At 40.9% G+C, this 22774-nt stretch overlaps 1 protein-coding gene across 50 annotated transcripts in view; it reads right to left on the bottom strand.

Moving 5' to 3' along the window:
• Positions 1–22774, bottom strand: part of GTDC1 (glycosyltransferase like domain containing 1) — a 188874-nt gene that overhangs the window by 144918 nt on the left and 21182 nt on the right. For 22 of the 50 annotated variants that reach the window (XM_065070254.1, XM_065070286.1, XM_065070258.1 and 19 more), the window contains one exon: positions 15914–16094. The exons of 12 other annotated variants lie outside the window; for them this stretch is intronic. The gene's annotated coding sequence lies outside the window, so the exon portion shown is untranslated. Of the gene's footprint in view, positions 1–2738; positions 2818–4454; positions 4521–15913; positions 16095–21318; positions 21519–22774 lie in introns of all 50 variants that reach the window. 16 more of the 50 variants (XM_065070249.1, XM_065070266.1, XM_065070250.1 and 13 more) reach the window with 4 other exon arrangements.

Here is a 22774-nt window from a genome sequence, read left to right as displayed (position 1 = left end):
TGGGTGGGTATTCATCTTACGCTTCGGGGAAATAAAAAGTACCAGTATACATGGGGTATACTGGCAGCAGTTTATGTAACAGATGACACATTCTTGGAAATCAAATAAAAGCAGAAAGAAAATACCCATTGTTGCTTAGTGAAGGACTAATCACATGGTCACAGCTGGAACCAGTGTAAATCATTCATTAATAAAATTCTGTTGTAGTAGTCACTTTTTTCTGCTTTCCAAATGCCAATAGGAAAAAAATCTCTTTCAGTTCTTCGCAGAAAAGACGCATTTGTAAGTATTCCATAGTAATTATTAAACTTACTAAATCTTTTCAAAAAAAGATTCCTACAATGAAGGCATTGTTGGCGCTAACAAAAAATGTACATACTTCTCCACTTTATAATCCCAGAACATATTCCAAGAAGGTACTTGCTACATTGGGATGTACTGGCCTGACTTCTGATCCCACAGAATCCAAACATTGAGAAAAATTATCTCAAGTCTTTTGTCAAGTACATTTTGTAATGTAAAGGAATATAAATGACAGTCTTGTGAGTCGCATCCCTCAATGTAAACTAGAAAGTTGCAGTAGATTAAATACAGACACTAAAGATCATGTAATAAGTATTCTATAACTACATACTGTTGGATAACCACAACAACTATTGCAAGTTTTGTGTTTCATTGCCTCCAATAGCAGGAAAAATCCCTCATACAAATCTGAATGACTATGCAGATACTGAGTTATTAAATCACCAAAATCAGCTCATCCTCTGCAATTATTTTGAAAGCAAGCTCGTGCTGTATCAATGCTGATATATTCATTGTTCTACTCACCGTACTACAGGATAAGATGCCTGGTTTTCTTATCATTTCAGAGAAACTACTGAGAACAGTAAATATAAACTATAACATTTGGTGCTTTACACTGCAACAATATCAAGTAAATGGGATAGGTCGAGTGTAGAGTTCAACACGTGCTTACGTTTTTGCACGATCAAAGGCTCGATTGCTCCGTTATTCAGTTTACTGTAGTTATTACTACCTCACAGTGACATCCTCAGTAAAGAGATGCACTTTCTATGAAACTGGTTAACGTGGAGAAAAAAAACCCCCGGTTTTCCAGCAATTAACTTCAAGTGGTACGAAATGACAGTTCAAAGCACCGTCACTGTTAATAGCGTTACTTACGTACAGGAGGAAATAATTATCTAAAAGAACGAGAATATAGAAATGTACTATAACAATTTTGTCTAGTTCAGAAACACAAAAAAAGACCCTCGAATTTCCTGCTAACTTCTATTTTAGCAATTATCTGTGTACTCTTTGTCAGAACAGATAAAATCTGAAGGCAGGCATGTAAATTGAGGATGTAAGTGCTGAAGAAAAACCTGTAACTAAAGAAAAGCCCCAGCAGAAAGGATCAGTTCTCACAAACGTATGGTTCATGATGTTTTTACGTACGACAGCGTCTCCTGCTCTGCCTCTTTTACAAATAATAAAAATACTACTTTTTTGGTAACAGAAAAAATGCAATAAAGCAGATCCCGACTGGGATATACAGGTAGGTTTAACTCGCGCTGTTTGGCGACGTGCTTCCATTTCAATAAAATTACTTTTATTTTTTTAAACAAAAGCCGTGGAGGAGCACAAACGACCGGCTGACGACTTTAAAAGAACTTTTGTAGAAGAATTAGAGAATATAATTCTCCTTCTGATCAAAGGAGGCTCTGCCATTAGGCCCAGGAAGAGCAGCCAGGCACCTCGTTCTTCCCGGCCTGCCAGACATCCTGCTTTTCAGAACTCTGTCCAAAGGGCTTGGAAACATAATGAAAACAGGCCTAGGAGGGCTCCTCCATATGCTTCCCACAAAATATTTGATTTTCTTCCTCATTTGTCTGCTTCTATGTGAAACGTGAAGGAAAAAACGTTACATTTCGTGAGGAGAAAGGCACATGAAATCCAACTCAGGCACAGGCCCCTGTCACAGTTGGCATGTCCACAAACTATATTCTCCTTGAAGCTACACCGCGTACACCTGATAGATATTATAATTTTTATTTTTAATCTGCTGCTAACACCTTACAAAGTACATTGCTTCTTCTGACACTGGTCTCACCCAAAGAACCACAGCCAAATTATTTTAATGGTTTCCAGGCCTAATTGCCATTACCTGGGACTTCCCCAGCACCCATGCAAGGCCATTGTTTCAGACACCTGAGAAACAATGGCTGTGGTTCCAGCCATCCCTCCAAAAAACAACACCCCCCCACCAGAAAGGGGTCCTCCTGCACCCTTCTGATGGGTGTGCAGTGATAATCAGGAAATGCAAACATTATTTTTTTAAAAAAAGTGCTGAAAACATGCATCTGTTAATGATTTTTTTCCTCACTGGAGACACTATATAAAGTTCTACGTAGACTAGTTATTTTAAACAAACTATGACGGATAAAAAAAAAAAGGTAGTATTTAGTTTAGCTAGGAGACAAACATGACATATATAAACTAATGTTAATGCTACAAAAGCTACGATTTACCTTGACTAATCCCTCTCAATGAAAACAATAGGACAGCATTAAAAATGACAAATTTAAGACAAGGGAGGACATTTTGGGGAAACACACAGGGAAAGCTGCTGCTGTCCCACCTAGAGAGCTGCAATTTATTTTGATCAGCTCTATTTAAATCAGTATAACAACTTCATCACGTAGACAAGCATGGGGATTATTAATTTCAGTGGGTATTACCTGAGCATGCACAAGAAACACAAGTTCAGGTGTTTAAACTTCGGTGCTGATTCACACTTAGAAGAAATCCAAAGTGCCTCTATGGAAAGGTACAAGCAAGTTAATTTAGTTTAGAATATTGAAGTATATAAGTCCTCACCGCAGTTAGATAAATTAAGATAAAGTTTTTTTCATAGAAAAGGCTAAAATTTTTCCAAGGCACATTATTCCTCTGTAGCAGAAAAGAAACCACTATGTCTGCTGGATGAGAGAAAAAGGAAAATAAAACCACACCGAGAAGGAATTTCTTACTGAAGTGAGGAGTTGATCAATGTTTTTTAAAGTAACAGAATAAAAAGGGGCTGGGTTTAACCTAAAAGCTATTTTACAACCTAAGTTTGATTAAGCTGCTATTATATTTTGTAATTGTCTATTAAAGCGTGTCCTGCATCAGGCAGCAAATGGTTTTTAAGGAAATGTTTTGTGTTCTTCAGCAAGACAAATCTTTAACACCAGCTGCAAGTACCAAAGCATCTTTCACTCAAATGCTTTCAGAGGGTTTTTTCTCCTCCCATTCCACTCAAAATACACAAACTTGGATGCCTACAACTCGTACATAAACCTGAATTACAGTATATAATCCATTCATTAAAGCCAAGCACTAAAACAGTCTGAAAATAAATGTTTAAGCAAAAGCAACTACTCCCTCGACCAGGCCCGGTAATGGTCAAAACCCCAGAGGTTGGGACTGGGTGGTGTCTGAAATTTAAGTCCTAATTTTTGCATTTTTGGGGTGACACGTTGCTGTGCTCTCCACCACCCCACCTGCAGCTCTGGCATTTCACCACGAGGTTTCTTTGAAAAACCAAAACCAAGTGACAAACCCGCGCGCCGGGTACGGGAGGGCGCGCTCAAAACGCTCACAGCGTCACTTTTCATCTTCTAAGACAGAAATTCATGTGATCTTTGAACAACTATTTATTTCACACCAAACCAGATATCTCCCCAAAGCCTACCAATACAGCCTGCAGGCATATTTCTTCAATAAAAGTACCGAGTCCTTGTATACTTCAAATTTGCATAGCAAAGAGATGAATCAGCTATCACAGAAGTAGTAACACTGTGCAGCAAATGCTCACCTCTCGCAAAAGAAATGAAATATAAATGAAATCGCTGTTTATCAGGTTTGGGTGGGACGCTACACCAAGTGCATTTCTTCACAGTTCACAACTGTGATATATTTTCTCACAGAACTACAAGCACGGTCGCTGTTCACATTATTCAACGTATCAGCTGCTTGTGCAACTTATATGTTGCATATATAGACAACAGCATCTCTTTACTTGCAGATTCTCCCCCCACCCCCGCTTAAAAGTTAATGAAATTGCACAATATCAATTTAACCAAATTAAATAACATTAGTAATATTTTTGTCGCAGTATTTCAGATAATTTCCTGTACTATCTTTCCTATAAACAGAATAATTTTTGCCTATAGAAATGCTACAGTTGTAACAACGAGCAAATGACGGGACTTCCAGCAGCACCTACATTAAATGATACACCAATAAAACTTTGTCAATAAATGTAACGTGTTGCATTTGACAGAATTAAATTAAATCAGCCTGTTGCTCTGGCTCTGCTCAAGTGTTCAGATAATAATTATTTCTATTTGAAAACAGGGAATTAAGCCCCACAAATTCTGCACACTGTTTAGAGCACAGGAATAACATTTTACCTTAAGAAACAGACACAGGTAAGTAGCAGAGGAGGGTCTGGCAGCAAAGTTCCTGCCCACATGCTCCTGTGAGAAATAGTTAAGGTGAAATTAACCCTTTTTGCACTAGTGGACCACAAGTAAAGCTTTTAAAAAACTACTAAAGGAGGAGATCTACTGAAAAAATGTGATGGAGACAATCGAGATGTGATTTAGTATCTCGTACAATCTAAAAAAATTCTTATCCGCTACGCAGCAGAACTTTGGCATAAGTGAAATATCATAATTATTATCTTGATTACAGTCACATAAAATCAGGTGTAACACACAGCGAATTTCCACATGCAAAACATGATGCAGCTTTATGTTTCCTACCTACACGAAACCACCCGCACTGTCCCATGCAAGAAACTCAACGGCGCGATGTAATCTGCTAAACGGTGCCATGACAACTAATGTAATTATACCCAAATAGTATTAGCTATATTTGTATCGGGGATAGTCTTACCACAGTCCTTAAAGACCTGTTCCGCTGCTCAGGAATTAACCGTATCTCCTCGGCCCCGTAACAGTATAATTAGTCATTTTGACATTTTGCATTCCATGGTGACTCACAAACTCCTCCCACTCTTATAATTCAGTGGAAATAGCTTGGATTTAAATTATATGGTACAGGTAACATATACTCAACATGATCTCATTTTTTCCTAATATCTTCTTTTAATTCACTGAACACAACTAAAGGAATTGTGAAATGTTAACTCCCACTCCCACGTGGAAATTTGGGGTGGGTTTTTTTTTGGCTAAACACAAATCAAACCTGGTAACTCCAGGAGCTTCCACAATGAGATTTCACATTAACATCTTCTACCTAAAAAATAAATCAAGTTTTACTCGCTTCCCCCAAACTCAGCCACTCCAAGGTCACCCTCCAGCTCACCAGATCCCCACAAAGCAGCTCTGCACAGACCCATTTTTCACCCTATTTGTTCCCAGTTTTGCTCTATTTACAGGCACATGCAATGAAACACCAAGAACAAAATCCTTAAGCTATAAGGAGTCTACACGCATACATTCTAATGCATATCTGGTGTGAAATAAGCAAAAATGCATCTATGACATGTAAGCTTGCAATTAATATTTATATTTATTTGAACTACAAATTAAATTATTATCTAAATCACACAGTTCTTGCGACTGCGGTTTTAGGAAACACAGCACCGCTGTACCGGAATGCCAGAGAAAGTCAATTCCAGTCAAATATTATCTTCTAGACCGAAGCGCAAAACACGTGATGTGAATGAGTATGAACTAATTAGCGAAGCAGGTACCCACAAGCTGTGGGGAACTTCTCTACCCTGCGGGCTACCTAACAGCACATACTTCATGACTTTTAATGACCATCATGAAGATATTTTCAGAGATGTTCTCACTGTTTATTATGAATACTGAAGTGGAAGTTCACACTTAAAATACCTCAAAGGATGACCCTTACTTTTGTGTTTAAATCACTGAAGGTGCGATTACGGCACGCAAATCCCTTTAGATTAAACGCCCTCATTGAGCCATCTTATAGGTACATTAAAAATTGAATGGGTATAAACAACTCCAGCAGCTTGGAGCTTGAGTTGGTATCGCGGCGATCTTTGCAATTCATAAACATCAACACCCGGGCTCGTTTGCATGGGAATACGAGCAATTAATTATTATCTTGTGCTCAAGGGCACGTATGGTGTGCTCTACAGGTATCGCCACTGCTTTTTGCCTAATGTATTGCCTCTTGAAGTCTTTCGGTCTAACAACTTGCTGATCTACTCCAAAGCATTTCTAGCGTCACCAAAGTGGTTTATATTCCAAGAGAACGCACTAATGCACTGCAACTGCTCCAAGGTGTTGCTAGGAAAGAAGCAGCAGCTACAAAACTCTACGTGACCGGCAAATAGTCATTTTATATTTTTCACTGAGAGACAAATTAACTTGTTACTTCGCACAGAGATAATCTTTTTAATAAAAATACTGATGCTATATAAAACAAATGTGAAAATCTTTTAATTGAAACTATTTGATTTTGTAACGTTAGCAGAATTTCTACCTTAATTTTGGTTTTGAATTGGTCATTAACTTACAGGTGTACCGGCTATGTCATTTTGCATTTGCGTCATTAACAAAGCAGATCTGTTGGGCAAGGGTGGGGGAATGCTGGAAGACACAGAAATTCCTGGTATTTTCCCTAAAAACCAAAAAATTAGTACTAAAGTACATAGAATACATTACAGTTAAAAACATAATAGTAAATATTTCTATTGGCTCTTTGAAGACAAATATTTTTTCTTTGATGTATGATTAAATACGTTATATTAAGTGCTGCATCCAGATTAATTCCACCAACAGTCAAACCTACATGGAAAAGGGACCGATACACAATAATGTAATAATCTCTCTAAATGATGCTCCCCAAGAATGGATCCTATGGCTGAAGTATAATACACATCAATCACATCTCCTTGTGCCAACTTGTCCCATTGTGCTATTTTTCTATACCTAAAAAATCCCTAGATGCCAGAAGTCAATTTAAATTGAACTTCATAGTGATGGAACAACCCCACCTGGGCTGTGAGTCTGAGCCAACAATAACTTCAGGCTCCTTCATCCCTGACCATTGAACACCAACAGGTTCCAAAACCTCCAGAAAAATGACAACTAAAACCTGCAGAAAACACATTGTCACCGCTACAGCCAGCAAGAGACCCTACTAGAAAAAAAGAGTTACAATTACCCTGCTATTGAGAGACCAGAGAGTGAATTTTAAAGGAGGTCAGGCATAAATACTCAAACTAAAAGAGACTTGAGGTCAACTACCCACCTATGATAAAGAGTTTAGTGACCACCAAAAGTCAACCAACCTTGAAAAGGAAAGTAAAAATTGCCCCTATATACCCAGCTGGGGTGAGAACAGCATCCACCAGCACAACCAGCCCTACACACTCGCCTTAAAATTCATCTCAGTCTTTGACATCAAGTTTAGAGGTGCATTGGCATCAACTTCGGCAAAATCTGGGTCCTGACTTTGGTTCACAAAAGGTTTATGTTGCATCTTTTCATTAAATTTAGTCATTCCAGAAAGACATTAAGAATCCTGTTTGCGACCCTGTTAAACTGATCAGTCTGTGCAACACTTCCTACCATTTTACTTCACAGCAGAATTTGGCCCACTAAGCCTCACTCAGTATTTTCCATCTAGAATTGTAACCATGACTTTCATTTCTTCATGTAAGCGACTGGTATGATTGGTAAGGAGTAGTTTCAATATTACAAATAATGAGGCAGCACAAATTCTACAAAATGAAAACTTCCTGAGCAAAACTAACAGCCTCTTCAAACACTACTCGTAATGTTTTGTTATTAACTATTTCCTTGCTAAATGACTTTTTTTTTCTTTAAATTTTGATTCAGAGATACGCAAAGCTGCTGAATAAAACAGCAATTCAGAGACTAAGGAAATTTTACACACGGTTTACGGCTAATGAATTTTGAAAGTTGAAAGAAAACATTGCAAAGAAGTTCGTTAAAAACAGTAGTGAGATTCTGTAAATAGATTCAATCTTCAAAAGGAAATCACTCCCTGCATGCCGCTTTAAAGCCAGCCTTTCAAGTTAAGACTAAACCAAACCTTTATTTAGCGAAATGACACTAAATAAGAAACATTACTAAAAGATGCAAGTGTAAAAAACACTATTAATCATCCCCAAAATACCCTTTTTTAGTACGAGAAGCTGTACAGGTTCCAACAGCGCTGCATGTGGGAGTGGGTCGGGGTTCCATTTGTTTAAGTTGTTCCTCCATGACTTCACTATATGTTCTTCTAGAAGATAAATACGACAGCTCCATCGTCGGGATGGGGAAATCTTCGTGATTGACAACATCATGAGGCAGATGAGTGGCTCCCGTGGGACTTATTGTCGGTCACATCTACAACGTTACGCACAAGACCCCACCAAAACACTGTTTCTCAGTGTGTGCCGCAATAAGGCATCAAAGATAATGGCACGCAAAATCCTTAACACAGTTTTTTCATTTGTTCCATGACGTAACACAAAGCCTAAAAACAAAATACCCTCTTAAATCAGGGACTGATAATCATTGCTACACTACTTACACATGTAGCTATTTAGAATCATTACAGAATCCCAGAATGTCAGGGGTTGGAAGGGACCTGGAAAGCTCATCCAGTGCAATCCCCCCATGGAGCAGGAACACCCAGATGAGGTTACACAGGAAGGTGTCCAGGCAGGTTGGAATGTCTGCACAGAAGGAGACTCCACAACCTCCCTGGGCAGCCTGGGCCAGGCTCTGCCACCCTCACTGAGAAGAAGTTTCTTCTCAAATTTAAGTGGAACCTCCTGTGTTCCAATTTGAACCCATTATGCACTGTCTTACCATTGGCTGTCACCGAGAAGAGCCTGGCTCCATCCTCCTGACACTCACCCTTTATATATCCGTAAACATGAATGAGTCCCCCCTCAGTCTCCTCTTGTCCAGCTCCAGAGCCCCAGCTCCCTCAGCCTTTCCTCACACGGGAGATGCTCCACTCCCTTCAGCATCTTGGTGGCTGCGCTGGACTCTCTCCAGCAGTTCCCTGTCCTGCTGGAACTGAGGGGCCACAACTGGACACAATATTCCAGGTGTGGTCTCCCCAGGGCAGAGCAGAGGGGCAGGAGAACCTCTCTGACCTACTGACCACCCCCTTCTAACCCACCCCAGGTACCATTGGCCTTCCTGGCCACAAAGGCCCAGTGCTGGCTCATGGTCACCCTGCTGTCCCAAGGACCCCCAGGTCCCTTTCCCCTACACTGTTCTCTAATAGGTCATTCCCTAATTTATACTGGAACCTGGGGTTGTTCCTGCCCAGATACAAGACTCTACACTTGCCCTTGTTATATTTCATTAAATTTTTCCCCACCCAACTCTCCAGCCTGTCCAGGTCCCTGGATGGCAGCACAGCCTCTGGCATGTCAGCCAAACCTCCCAAACCTTTAAGAAACCCAACCTTTAGGATTTTCCCCCATTCCTAAAACATCTAGGGCTTCAGATGTCTCCCAAGCTATCAAAGACACAATAATGTAGGCTCTTGTAAAGAACCCAAAATCAAAGTCTCGACTGAAAGCAAAGCAGAGTTGAACATAAATCCATAAAAGTAGCGTTTATCATTAAAACTTGCTGGCAGCCGATACCTTTCAAACACCACAAGGAAGCTCTAAGTGTAGCAAGCAGCGGTACCTGCGCTCGCTTCATCTAGTCAGGAGAGATAAAACACCAAAGTCAGGAGGAAGCTTTAGCAACCAAGATAAACATTTCCCAAGAACGCACGGTATGTAATTACATTGCTGCCGTATGCAGATGCGGTGTCGCCGCGTTCTGGTACCCACAAAACCTCGACCAGCTCCACATAGGTATGTTTAGCGTATCTTTAAAACAACACACCTTCCCTTTTGATTTGCTGAAACGCAAATATGAACAAGTTAAAAGCAGAAATCCTCACAAAGAAATGATAATAGCTAGCTGCTTTGATACCTATGGCAACACGACTGCAAACAAGCAATTCAAAGAAATGACTAATTCAGTTTAAAGTTATGAAGTTATAAGCTCTTTTCTTTTTTCCTTGTGGTCTTTAACTCATCTGCAAGGCTCTTTCATCCAGTTTTGTTAAGAAGTGTAAGGAGCCATTCTGAATTGACTATTACAAGTTGAGGATGAGTGACACTTGATTGAAAAAGTAAAAGGATGTCACTCTCCTTTGTTTTCACTTTCAAAGGAGGAACACGACAACACTCTTCTCCCTCCATGCTCTTCTATTCAAAGAGAAAATTAAAGATTGTGGTTTAAACCCGTGGTCTCGGACTCTGCTCTCTCTCCACAGTGACTAAATACATAGAAATATTTAGTCTGGTAGTTTAGGTAAAATCCTTCAGCATTCTGGACAATGCAAGATGAACATAAAATCTTATTTTACTAAAATTAGATGCTCTTCCTGCATGCAGGATGTCTGCAGGATTTGGTCCAAGTCACCTGTAGTCTATATTCTTCCAATGCATTAGAAGTTACCAAAATACGACGTGGCTCTTCCTTCCTGCAGCAAGCCAAGAAATTCAAGGATGCAGGCATTCACCAACCTTTTATTCTTTCTCTTCTTCAAATTTATGTTTGGATCCCAGCATTTCATCTTGTGCCATAAAATGTTTATGGTTTCAACTTGTCTGGAGAACCCAGCAGCCTTCAGAGATCAAAGGGCCATTCTTACTGTCAAACCTGTGAGCTTCACAGTGATAACTTGATTTTCATTACAGTTTCACAAAATCTATAGAAATACATAACTCTTTGAGCTGCCAATAGCCTTACAGAATAAAAACACGCAACGCTGACCACTAAGTTGTTGCTGACCACAGAACACACAATTAGGTTTTGTCAAATGCTTTTAGTCACTTACGCATTTTTAAGACTATAACTAAATCACCAAAAAAATTATAACATGACACAAAATGCAGCTTTTCTGCATAAAACATTTTAAAAGAAACCCTTTATCTTCCTTCAATACAGAAGATAAAAGCATATTTTAAGTCATTACTTCCTCTTCAGGTGCAGGAAGGGGTTTTAGTTCCCATCCTAAGCTGAGATGAACCAGTCGGCCTCGCAAGCTCAGTCAATTCTTCAAAGCTATCACACTGCAAATCCAGGTTTATTTCAAGAATGTTATGCCCCAGGTAAGCCAGAACCAAGAATTCTGCACAGGCTGTCTATGTCCACCCTCAAGAACAACACTACTTCATTTTTTCACTCTCAGCACTTAAATAAATGATACCAATGGGTTGTTCAGTGATTTGAGTAAATACATAGTACCTGGAAAGCGACCTCGTAAATCCTTTGACCTTATTAAAATCTGGGTATTTGTTTTAAGAGTGGCACTGTTGTCAGCTGCAGGTTTTCCTTTTCAGCTACTTTTTATGAACAGAAGAAGAACAGAACAACTCTTCCTGATCTCAGTGAGAATATTGCTTCCTATAAATCTGTACCCCTATCTGTCACAGAGTCTATAAGCCAAAGCTAAATATCCCTCAAGTGAAGGGAAGTACATACATATAGTCCATATTAGTAACATTTTAAGTCCATCGCAAGTGAGATTTTTAAACTGTTTCTAACTGTGCCCCTATACACTAAGACATGCTCAGAATTGCCCTGCTATGTGAATACATTATTCATGAACATAAAAATAACACACAACAAAAACAACCCCACAAAGCGCAAAAATCAGACAGAAAATAGGTATTTTCGGATTAACTTCTGTACAAGTTGTTCTGTCTATACCAGGCGTGCTGCTCAGATGAACTTCAGCAGACTCGCAGGATTTACCCACTATCATGATGCTGTTGTTTCCTACCAAACATCTGAGTAAATACCCCGGTTTGTCTCATTAAAAAAAAAAAGATACTGTTACAAAGTATGCCGAAACAGCGAGTTAATGAGATTACAGCCTGGAAATCACCTAAAAATAATTATTAACTGTTTACCAGAATCCTGTGAAATTTCCAGTTGCTAATATTCAAATTCAAGTTGTCAGGAAAAAAAAAAAAAAGGGCAGAAAAAGAACACACCAGCCTATGTATAAATATATATGAGCACCTACAGAGCACTAATTCATGTTCTACACTTGCTTTTGCTTCTGCATGGGAAAAGCCCAGGCTACACCTCTCTGAAAAAAATATACAGCAACCTCCCCCCACAGCCTAGCCACTTCCAGCCCCAAGTGCAGCGTGACATTTGGTAACACGCGCTTTCGATCCGCGCTTTGCAACCCTGTGGTAAAGCCCCTTCCACAGATGATGCGAGTCACAGGTACGCGGATGGAAGAGCCTGAAAGGGGGTTCTACTTTCAGTCTCTGAGGTACCTTCACAGCAGCAACCACACGCTTCAGAACTGTCTGTACTTGCTGCTGCTGCTGTTTGAACACAGGATATCGTTTCTGCTTTGTGCTAAGACACATTCCTCAGATTTTCAAGTGTTATATTTTCAAAATTCAGAGAAGAAAATCAGCTTCTAGCAATAGCACCCTAAAAGAATAATCAAAGACACAACGTCAGGGATTGGAAGGGACCTCAAAAGCTCATCCAGTCCGGAGCAGGAACACCCAGATGAGGTTACACAGGAAGGTGTCCAGGCGGGTTTGAATGCCTGTAGAGAAGGAGACTCCACAACCTCCCTGGCCATCCCGGTCCAGGCTCTGCCACCCTCACTGAGAAGAAGTTTCTTCTCAAATTTTAGTGGAACTTCCTGTGTTCCAGTTTGAACCCATTGCCCCTTGTCCTATCACTGGTTGTCACAGAGAAGAGCCTGGCTCCATCCTCCTGACACTCACCCTTTATATATAGATAACCATGAATGAGTCACCCCTCAGTGTCCTCTTGTCCAGCTCCAGAGCCCCAGCTCCCTCAGCCTTTCCTCACACGGGAGATGCTCCACTCCCTTCAGCATCTTGGTGGCTGCGCTGGACTCTCTGCAGCAGTTCCCTGTCCTGCTGGAACTGAGGGGCCACAACTGGACACAAGATTCCAGGTGTGGTCTCCCCAGGGCAGAGACCACAGAGATGTGGTCTCATCAGGGGCAGGAGAACCTCTCTACTAACCACCCCCTTTCCCTTTCTAATACCATTGGCCTTCCTGGCCACAAGGGCCCAGTGCTGGCTCATGGTCATCTTGCTGTCCCCAGGACCCCCAGGTCCCTTTCCCCTACACTGCTCAATGCAAGAGTCTGGAATTTTTCCTGGTTTTAAATTAAGTTCTATCATTTGCAAGCCCTCCAGTAACCTAAAAAAATTCTTACTTCATCAGCTAGGCTCCCATTAGGCTTTTACTTGTGAAAAGTGGCCTTGTTCAAGATTAAATACACTCAATTTAAACCATGGTTACATGCCCTTTGTGAAAAGGACAAATGACCACACAAGAACAATGCACAAAGTCCGAAGGAATTGCCTTCAAATAATAAAAATGCACTGGGCACAGTGTACAGACACATATCACAGACATCCAGTGCCATCCCACTGCTTTTCCAGAGGGGATGGGGACAAGCTGGAATACCCAGAAGGTACAGAGGGAAGGACTCAACCCTGTGCCTCAGACTGCATAGGAGAAGGGAGTGGAGAGAAGTCCACAGGAGAGGACAGTCCCTGAAGGCACTTGGACCTGCAGAGCCAAGAACACAACCGTCACCTTCGTAATTCTACAACCTGCAGCCAAATCTGAGATGGATCCTGGAGCACAAGGGTGATGGGAGCGGCTGAGGGAGCTGGGGGGTTCAGCCTGGAGAACAGGAGGCTGAGGGGAGACCTTATCACTGTCTACAGCTACCTGAAAGGAGCTTGGTGCATGGAGGGTGTTGGTCTCTTGTCTCAAGTAGCAAGTGACAGGACAAGAGGAAATGGCCTCAAGTTGTGCCAGGAAGGTTTAGATTAGATATTAGGAAAAACTTCTTCATGGAAGGAGTTGTCAGGCATTGGAACAGGCTGCCCAAGGCAGTGGTGGAGTCACCATCCCTGGAGAGGTTTAAAAGGCATTTAGACAAGGTCTTTAGGGACATGGTCTAGAGCTAGAGTGAGGTTATGGTTGGACTCAATGATCCTGAGGGTCTTTTCCAACCGAAATGATTCTGTGATTTTAAATTTATTTACACTTAAACACCACCATCTGCATATCAAAGCCTATGTGTGGACATCACGAACATTTATGGAGCCACTTAACTGCAGAGTGAAGCTTAAAATGAATCACAGAGGTTGTGCTTACCTACCCAGTAAATGCTGATGCAAATAAATGCAAAACTGGTCAGTTGTGAGGGTGGCACCAGTGGGCTCCATCCAACCTCCACTCACCCCAGTGAACATCCTGCCCTTGGACTTGCTATTGCTTTGCATGTGCTAGTAAGTACTTCAGTGCACATCGCTCTCCTATGTTCTACACCATATGAAATTATTTTAGAAAAAAATACCTAAGTAACTTGGAGACACATTTTCAAAAGGAGAAGCTGAAAACCTCGTCAAGTTAAAAATGAGGCTTGGGTACCTAAACGTCTAAATAATTTCCAAAACCAGCAATTCAGAAAAACTTGAAAAATCTTATCCTCTATAATGTCAATCATGGTTCTGTCTTCACAAGATACACGATGGATGAACTGTACTCTGCATTGGTGAGGCCACAGCTGGAGTATTGTGGTCAGTTCTGGGCCCCTCAGTGTAGGAAAGAGATTGAAGTGCTGGAGCGGGTCCAGAGAAGAGCAACAAGACTGGGGAAGGGACTTGAACACAAGACCTATGGGGAGAGGCTGAGGGAGCTGGGCTTGTTTAGTCTGGAGAAGAGGAGGCTTAGAGCTGAGCTCAGCACTCTCTAGAACTACCTGAAGGGCAGTTCTAGCCAGGTGGGGATTGGGCTCTTCTCCCAGGCAGTCAGCAATAGGACAAGGGGGCATGGGCTTCAACTCTGCCAGGGGAAATTTAGGCTGGATATTAGAAAGCAATTCTTTACAGAGAGAGTGGTCAGGCATTGGAATGGCTGCCCAGGGAGGTGCTGGACTCACCGGCCCTGGAGGTTTTTAACCTGAGATTGGCCATGGCACTTAGTGCCATGATCTAGTCAATGGACTGGAGTTGGACCAAGGGTTGGACTTGACGATCTCTGAGGTCTTTTCCAACCCAGTTGATTCTGTGATCTGTGATCTCTTCCTGTTTCACTGTAATGCCCACACATCTGTCACTCATGTAACGCCATATGAAGCTGGTCTACTTGAATTATAAGTACAGCACAATTGTTAACAGACATATCTCATTTGTGTCCTTAACGTTTCCCACCTCTGTTGCAAGCATGTGAATCCAGGTTTTGATCAAAAAGGAGACAAAAGAGAAGTCAGTAAGCATGTTGCAAATCTTGCCTTGAAGGAACAATTCCTTTGATTCCCAAAAACCTGTAAATCAGCCTTAACATACACTGGAAGCACAATGTGAACCGTAGCTCCATTTCAGGGCAAACACAGCACACCCAGAATTCTTTACCCGTTGAGCTGGGCACAGAAGGCAATCAAGTCTCCTTTTCTTTATGGGGCCTGTTAGTGCCACCACACAACCAGATCCACAGCTTGATCCTTTAATGATCTTCTGAAAGGGACCACCTTCACAACCAACCAGGAGTATCATCCCACACAGTGCAGGATGAAGCCAAACTATGGATTTTGCTCTGGAATCGATGATATTCTGCACAGGCACAGTGACCCGCAAAGAGACAACACACTGCAAGAGCAGGGACCAGGACCCCCCCCTCTACATTGAATTATTGGCCATGAGCCACTTACCTCCTGTCTCCTGTGTTTTCTGCCTGTCAAATAGGGAACTACACACTTTCCCTTTTTTATTTAAGTAACACATCATATTTATCACAAGTATTATTACCTGCATCCAAAACTGGGAGCAGTAAATACCAGGCTGTGCTGCTTTAGTTGTCTTCAACAAAGCAGTTTATGAATCTTGTTTATGGACCTCAGTGGTGAGCAGTACTTTTTCCCATCCGTTCTATCCGTTTCAGATGATAAAGTGCAGTTTTCCCAGTTGTATTGTAATCGCTTTCTTAAATCTATTCAGTGAATAGAGGGAGAAAAGAAAAAAAGGATGTGAGCTCACTTGGTATAACTTTCCAACTGTTTTAGGCTAAGATGCTTCATCAAAATCCTACCCAATACCACATCACCCAAATATTTATCCCAAATACTTTCTTTGTCTAATAATGTCTGCAAAAGAAGACTGCACTTGAGCTAAAGGCAGACAACAGGACAGTCTACAATCACCTATGCCTATTGACCACCAAGAGTAGGTAGGTTCACATACTTCATACAGAAATACACTGGTTGGAGTTGGAAGGGACCTCTGGAGATCATCCAGTCCAACCCACCTGCTAAAGCAGGTTCACCAGAGCAGATCACACAGGAAGGTGTCCAGGTGGGTTTGAATGTCTCCAGAGAAGGAGACTCCACAGCCTCTCTGGGCAGCCTGGTCCAGGGCTCTGGCACCTCAAAGAAAGACGTTTCTCCTCATATGCAGATAGAAACTCCTGTGCATCAGTCTGTGCCCGTTGCTCTTCATCCTGTCATTGGGCACCACTGAAAAGAGCCTGGTCCCATACTTGATCAAATCCTACAGTGGATGAGCCAGGTGGACCTTGCCTCCCCTCCTCAAAGACCCTGTCAACCTCACCTGCCACTAAATGTCCTCTCTACAGGAGATGGCCACCATTATCATTCTAAGCACATGAGGAAAACACCCCACCAGAATTCAAGGCGATACACTAACGGCAGTCTTGCAGTGCTGTGTAAGTTGATGCCAACATCTTACGTGTTTGTCTACTTCATGGTCTCTCTTGTATTTGCAAAGACTGCACTAGCCCTTTTACCACGGCATTATAGTCACCACAGCTAATCACATCTCCAAGTCCTCACCTTAGGCACAGAATCGGTGGATGGATGAGGTTGGTGGGGACCTCCAGAGACTGACTAGTTCAAACCATCTGCGCAAACCAGGGTCAGCCACAGCGGGTTCCCCAGGCCCACGTCAAGTTCTGAGTATCTCCACAGATGGAGACTCCACAGCCTCTCTGGGCAACTTATTCCAACGTTTGACCACTCACAGTGAAAAACTTCATCCTGTGTTTAAGTGGAATTTCCTGTATTTCAGTTTGTGCCCCTCATCCTACTCATCTCAAGGCCAAACCATCTCAGCCTCTCCTCACATCACACCCGTATTCTCAACATGGGGTTTCCCAACCGAAGTTTTCTGTACCAGCTACAGCTTTACCCTATTTTGATGACTGAACTACATGACTAACTGTGGATCTATTTCTCCAGTAACCTTTGCATCATCTGAAAAATAAAGCAGCAAAACTTACATCACTGACAAAACTGCTGATTAAGAGTAACTGGGCCATGAACACATAGGAGACCCACCCAATGTAGGTCTTCCTCATCCCATTAAAAGTTACACTTTAAGCAACACGACACTTTTAATCTCTTCTGTGTCTCAGCTACACGTAATCCACGTTTTTATATCAAAATATTGTGTTGCAATGATTTCATGGTTTAAAATAAATTAGTTTAATATAGCAATATAGGCCAGACACTCAATCCTATTAAAAAAATACATCCGCTTTGTCTCACAAATTATATTTTCTTTTAGCTTTTAAGCCTTCCCTGACAGAAGCCCAAGTTCACCTTTATTTTGCCCTGGGCTAAATCCACTGCAACATCCTTTTTGCCCTTTAAAATACAGGAACTTTTGGGAAGTCTTCCAGTACTTGGAAAGAAACACATTTACCAGATATGCAACAATTAACATGAGCGATTCTAGAAGCTCCTGAGACAATTCAAGTTCCTGTGATGCCACGTCCAGATCTGTTTATATAATTTTCCTAGTTAATAGTTAATTTCCGGAATCACTCCTTTACCATCTTTAGCAAAGTGGGTGTGAACTTTCTACTCCAAACAAAAAATGGTATGGGAAAGGAGGAAACACTATAATAAAGTGTGCAAAAAGCAAAAATACATTAAAAAGGTAAAAAAATACATTAAACCAGTACAAGTTTATGCTTAATGTCTTCTACAAGAAAAAGTTGACTCTTTGTAAGACACACAAAATGACCATTTCACCCTGTAAACTGTCACCTCGGAGCCACTGGACCAGCTGCATTAGATACAGAGATCACAAGATTGTGATGTTTATGTACCTAAAAGTCCATCTTTGCCCAATTTTCCATTGCAAGTTAGATGACACGTTTCTACTCATTACACATTTCGACTTGTTTCTCAAATGACAAGGTTTAATGACTTTTTCACTTCAGTCTTCATAAAGAACTTAAGATTCTCAACAGCATTGAGCTTCTCAGAGAGTTTCCAATCCAGGATTTTGAAGAGATGGGGTAGAAATGGGATAAGAGGATATTTGTCAAAACATGAACTCAAACTGGCAAAATCTGAGGTCTTTTACTATTGAATATTATCAGAACTAGTTGAAATAGCTCCGGAATCACCTTAAGTTATCTTCGAAAGCTACAGAAGTCACAAAAACTTCCAAAACCATGAAGTGCCAGCACAAACAATATTTATTCCAAAAAAAAAGAAGAAAACAGAGAAAATTACAGGCAAGTAACCCTTACTTCCATACCAACAGCTTACCAACACAAGCAACTAAATATATTCACACACATCTAGAGGACTGGCCAGTCAACATTTGTCAGGGGAACAAAAAGAAATAGTCACATCTAACTAATCTTAATTTTACTTTTTGACAAGAAATGCGTCTTGACCTCAGTGAGGGTTTTTCACACAACATTTTAAAAAATGAAAAACAAAAGAAGAAATATGATCTAGGTTCTGCCACCAAGATGTGAGGACACCAAGGGATGCAAAACTGCACTGTGGGAGTAAGTACCAGTAGTTTGCCATGGGAATTGCTCTGGAAGGTGTCGCAAGCAAACACCAGAATTTTAACATATCTTCAGCTGAAGTGCCATTTGTGATTGAGAGGTTGCACTCTAAGAAAGAAGTTAAGCGATAAATTCCAAAGTATATTCTTTTACTGACCTTTTTTTCATGTATATGATTCAAACAGAATCACAGAATGGACTGGGTTGGAAAAGCCCTCAGAGATCATCAAGTCCAACCCTTGGTCCAACTCCAGTCCATTGACTAGATCATGGCACTAAGTGCCATGGCCAATCTCAGGTTAAAAACCTCCATGGCCGGTGAGTCCAGCACCTCCCTGGGCAGCCATTCCAATGCCTGACCACTCTCTCTGCAAAGAATTGCTTTCTAATATTCAGCCTAAATTTCCCCTGGCAGAGTTGAAGCCCATGCCCCCTTGTACTACTGCTGACTGCCTGGGAGAAGAGACCAATCCCCACCTGGCTACAACTGCCCTTCAGGTAGTTCTAGAGAGTGATGAGGTAAACAGGTTTCATCCTACCTGAAAACAAGAGAAGACCAATTCTCAGGATGCCTTCTAGATCAAATTCCTACAAGTTTAAGTAGGCATCTACACTGAAATAACGGAAATGAAATGAAGAAAAACAGATGAAAAGATAATTCAACACCAGTGAAGCAGCACAGCGGTCCTGGAATCACAGAGGCAGAAGGTGACCCCTCCTCACAGATCTCCTGTTCATCTTCACCAGATTCTAGTTTTACCATGTTGAACCTCAATGTGGAACACGAAAATTCAGAAGTAATGTTGAGTAAAGTCTGTGTAACAGTTCTAATTCCCTACACAGGCTGTTCTGCAGGGACATTGCTCAGCCCAGTGGTTTTAAACACAAATGTTTTAAAAAGTTATCAGACAAGGAGTCAAATAGTACTTTAATAGCTCTGTATACACTGTGGATCTTCAGTCAGCCAATTAGCAGAAACATTAAACCTCCAAACTTCTAGCATTTCTACAACGTGCAAAAATTATATATATATATATATATATATATATATATATGTAATGATTTTTAAGAAGTACAACTAAACAGAGCACTACTGCAAACTTCTGCTTATATTTTTGCTAGTTTTTAAGTGTCAAAGCATTTAAATTGTAAGCTTTTCATTTGAAGATGACTGATTAGAATGCGTTCCATTTGGGGAATGGGAGTTCAATGTCCTAGCAGCAATTAAACAAAAACGCACCCCTAGCTTAAGATTAAAAACTAAAATGCAGCCAAGTTTCTTCCCAGCATCAGTCAAATCACAAAGCATCCCACCCAACAGGATAAGGCCGCCAGAAAACCCTAAGACTTTCTAAAAGATATTATTTCGTATATGTGGTTTAGCGCCGAAGCTGAACCAGAAATGACACCCGAGCTTAGGATAGTAAGCCTTTTTGCCAATGAATTTCTTGTAAAGTCAACAATTATAATTTATTCTGATCCTTTGTGTCACCATATTAGTAGTTATTTTTCAGCAATCCCAGAGCAGCAACAAATAATGCCATACAAGAGGGCTGATATAATTACAGGCTGAAAAAGACAGGCCAGCACCCTTACACTCCAAACTACCCTCTGTGGCTCCTTCATACCCCATATGTTGCTAATAAAACTGTTTGAATCATACCTATGAGACAGTTTTACTGATATTGTATCAGGTCCCCAGGTTCTTTGTATGAGATACGATGTCACCAGCACTATAACTATGCAAATTTTGCGATCCAGGATCCCACCGGACACAATATTACATACGGAATTCGCAGTGTGAAACTGTGCATTAACAAGAATTCTAGTGTTATATAAATGAAACCGCTCTGTTTATTGAAAAGCTCGCCACACTACGATGAAATCAAATCTAAAAAGCAATAAAGAGCGACTGACGTGCTCGTAGTAAAGATGGCAACGTTGGTATTTTTCCCCCCAAACAATGTAAATTTTGCTTTGTGTTTGCTTGATGATTCTTCACAGAAACTTTTAGCACCAAATGCAACTCCCTCCTCCCACAATCTCAATTAATGACTTAAAATAGGAACCTTCTGAGCCCAATTTTTAGACACAACCATGTGATTTTCAGCAAGAGTCTGAACTGTATTCACATGCAAGTGTCTCAGTTTCTACTGCTAATAGAAGAATAAATGATAAATAATAAAAGACTTAAGAACTGCAGCAGTAAAAAGCCCAAAGTGTGGGAATATCATCACACTGAAACACCTTCAGAATTATCATCTTCTGGTCAGAAAACACCTCAAATACCTGTACGACCTCAGGCAAACAAGGCTTCTTCGCAGCTCATGTCACATATATTAAGCTCTATTATTTCCTGCGTGTGATCAGTGCTTTATATACATACCTGCAAAAAGGTATATCTTAAAGGGCTTAAAAATCAGTGTTGCAAGAAGAGACGGACAGAAATCTGACAGTACAAGGAACTCGATGCACATTCCTCTTCTGTGTTTGCAGCGATTTTCTTCCCTCTGCTATGAATTCATTGCTTGGCTGCAGGTGGGGAATGCTGGAGCTCCAAAAGCAAAGTCTGGTTTTAAAAGAAACCTGCAAAAAAGGTAACGGACTCGCATGATAAAGTAAGCCTGGTCAAAAGCCAGACTTAGGAGATAAAAGCGCGCTATTTCACCACGGTGCCGTGAGAATTAATAAACCGGATAATTTTGGAAAGCAAATTGTATAGTAAATTTGTGTAATAAATTGTCTAATATGTACAGGGGAAAAAAAAAGCAGCTCAGTATTCCCTGGAAATACCTTTAATGCCTTCGGCTACAGGCAGAAAACATAATGACACACACACACCACAACCAGCTAAGAAGCCTCACACTGAGAAGCACTGACTTTAACTATAATAACTGATGTATAATAACTGATGCAAGGTTGTACTTGATGGAAGAAAAACAGAGTTGTAACCAGGCACTTTGGAAACAAGACGATGAACTGCCTATTTCATACAAGTATAACTTGTGTGCTGCCACTACTTAACTTTTCCTGAAGTTTTCCTTAACACCACCCTGTGCACAATACAAAAAGCGTAATAGTTTTATTCTCTATTTGAAAATAAATAGCAGCTTAGGGGACATCTTACCAGGCAGAAAGTTCACGCTCCATCCCATGAACACTCCACCCTCTGGTATTGCTCTACGTGTTACCATCACAAAATTCAGACAAAGTTCTATATCTGTTTTCAAAGTCTGAGAAAATAACCCCCTTCTCCCCAAATACAGCCCAAAGCTGTTATGAAGCAACTTATTTTTAGAAAAAGCACCGATGCAGATACTTAATTTTAATTAATAGTCTCACCGACTTCAACATTTGCACAGCAAGACAACTCCACACTTCAATTAAAACGTGCACGTAAATGCTTTGCTGATTCATGGCCACAAGCATGACAGGAAGAGCATTATACAAACTGCTCATGAAATTTAAAGGAAAAAAAAAGTAACAACAAGCTCACCCTCAAACAGAACGTTAGAAACCCTATAAAAGTCACAACTTCAGCATAACTCGCAGGTTGCGGAATATCTGAGCGCTAGAGCCAAGATACATTCGAGGAAATCATTGCAGAGTGGGCAAAAGAACTTTGGGGAAGTATCTTAAGCAAGACACGACTCCCTCCATTGTTGGCATCCGCTATCTGCCCAGACTGGCTTTTCAGGAGCGGAGAATTCTTCACCAAAAGAGCTGCACCTTTGCTTGTGATGACTTGCTCTCTTTTTCCATTTCACACATAACAGAGCAGCAGATTTCTTTCAATAAACACTGAGTTACATCCAGCTCAGTTCCATCACCGATCATACTGA

Source organism: Columba livia, chromosome 7 (assembly GCF_036013475.1).
Source record: "Columba livia isolate bColLiv1 breed racing homer chromosome 7, bColLiv1.pat.W.v2, whole genome shotgun sequence".
NCBI lineage: Eukaryota > Metazoa > Chordata > Aves > Columbiformes > Columbidae > Columba > Columba livia.
Note: the sequence above shows the minus strand (reverse complement) of the source record. Positions and strands in the feature narration are given on the sequence as shown.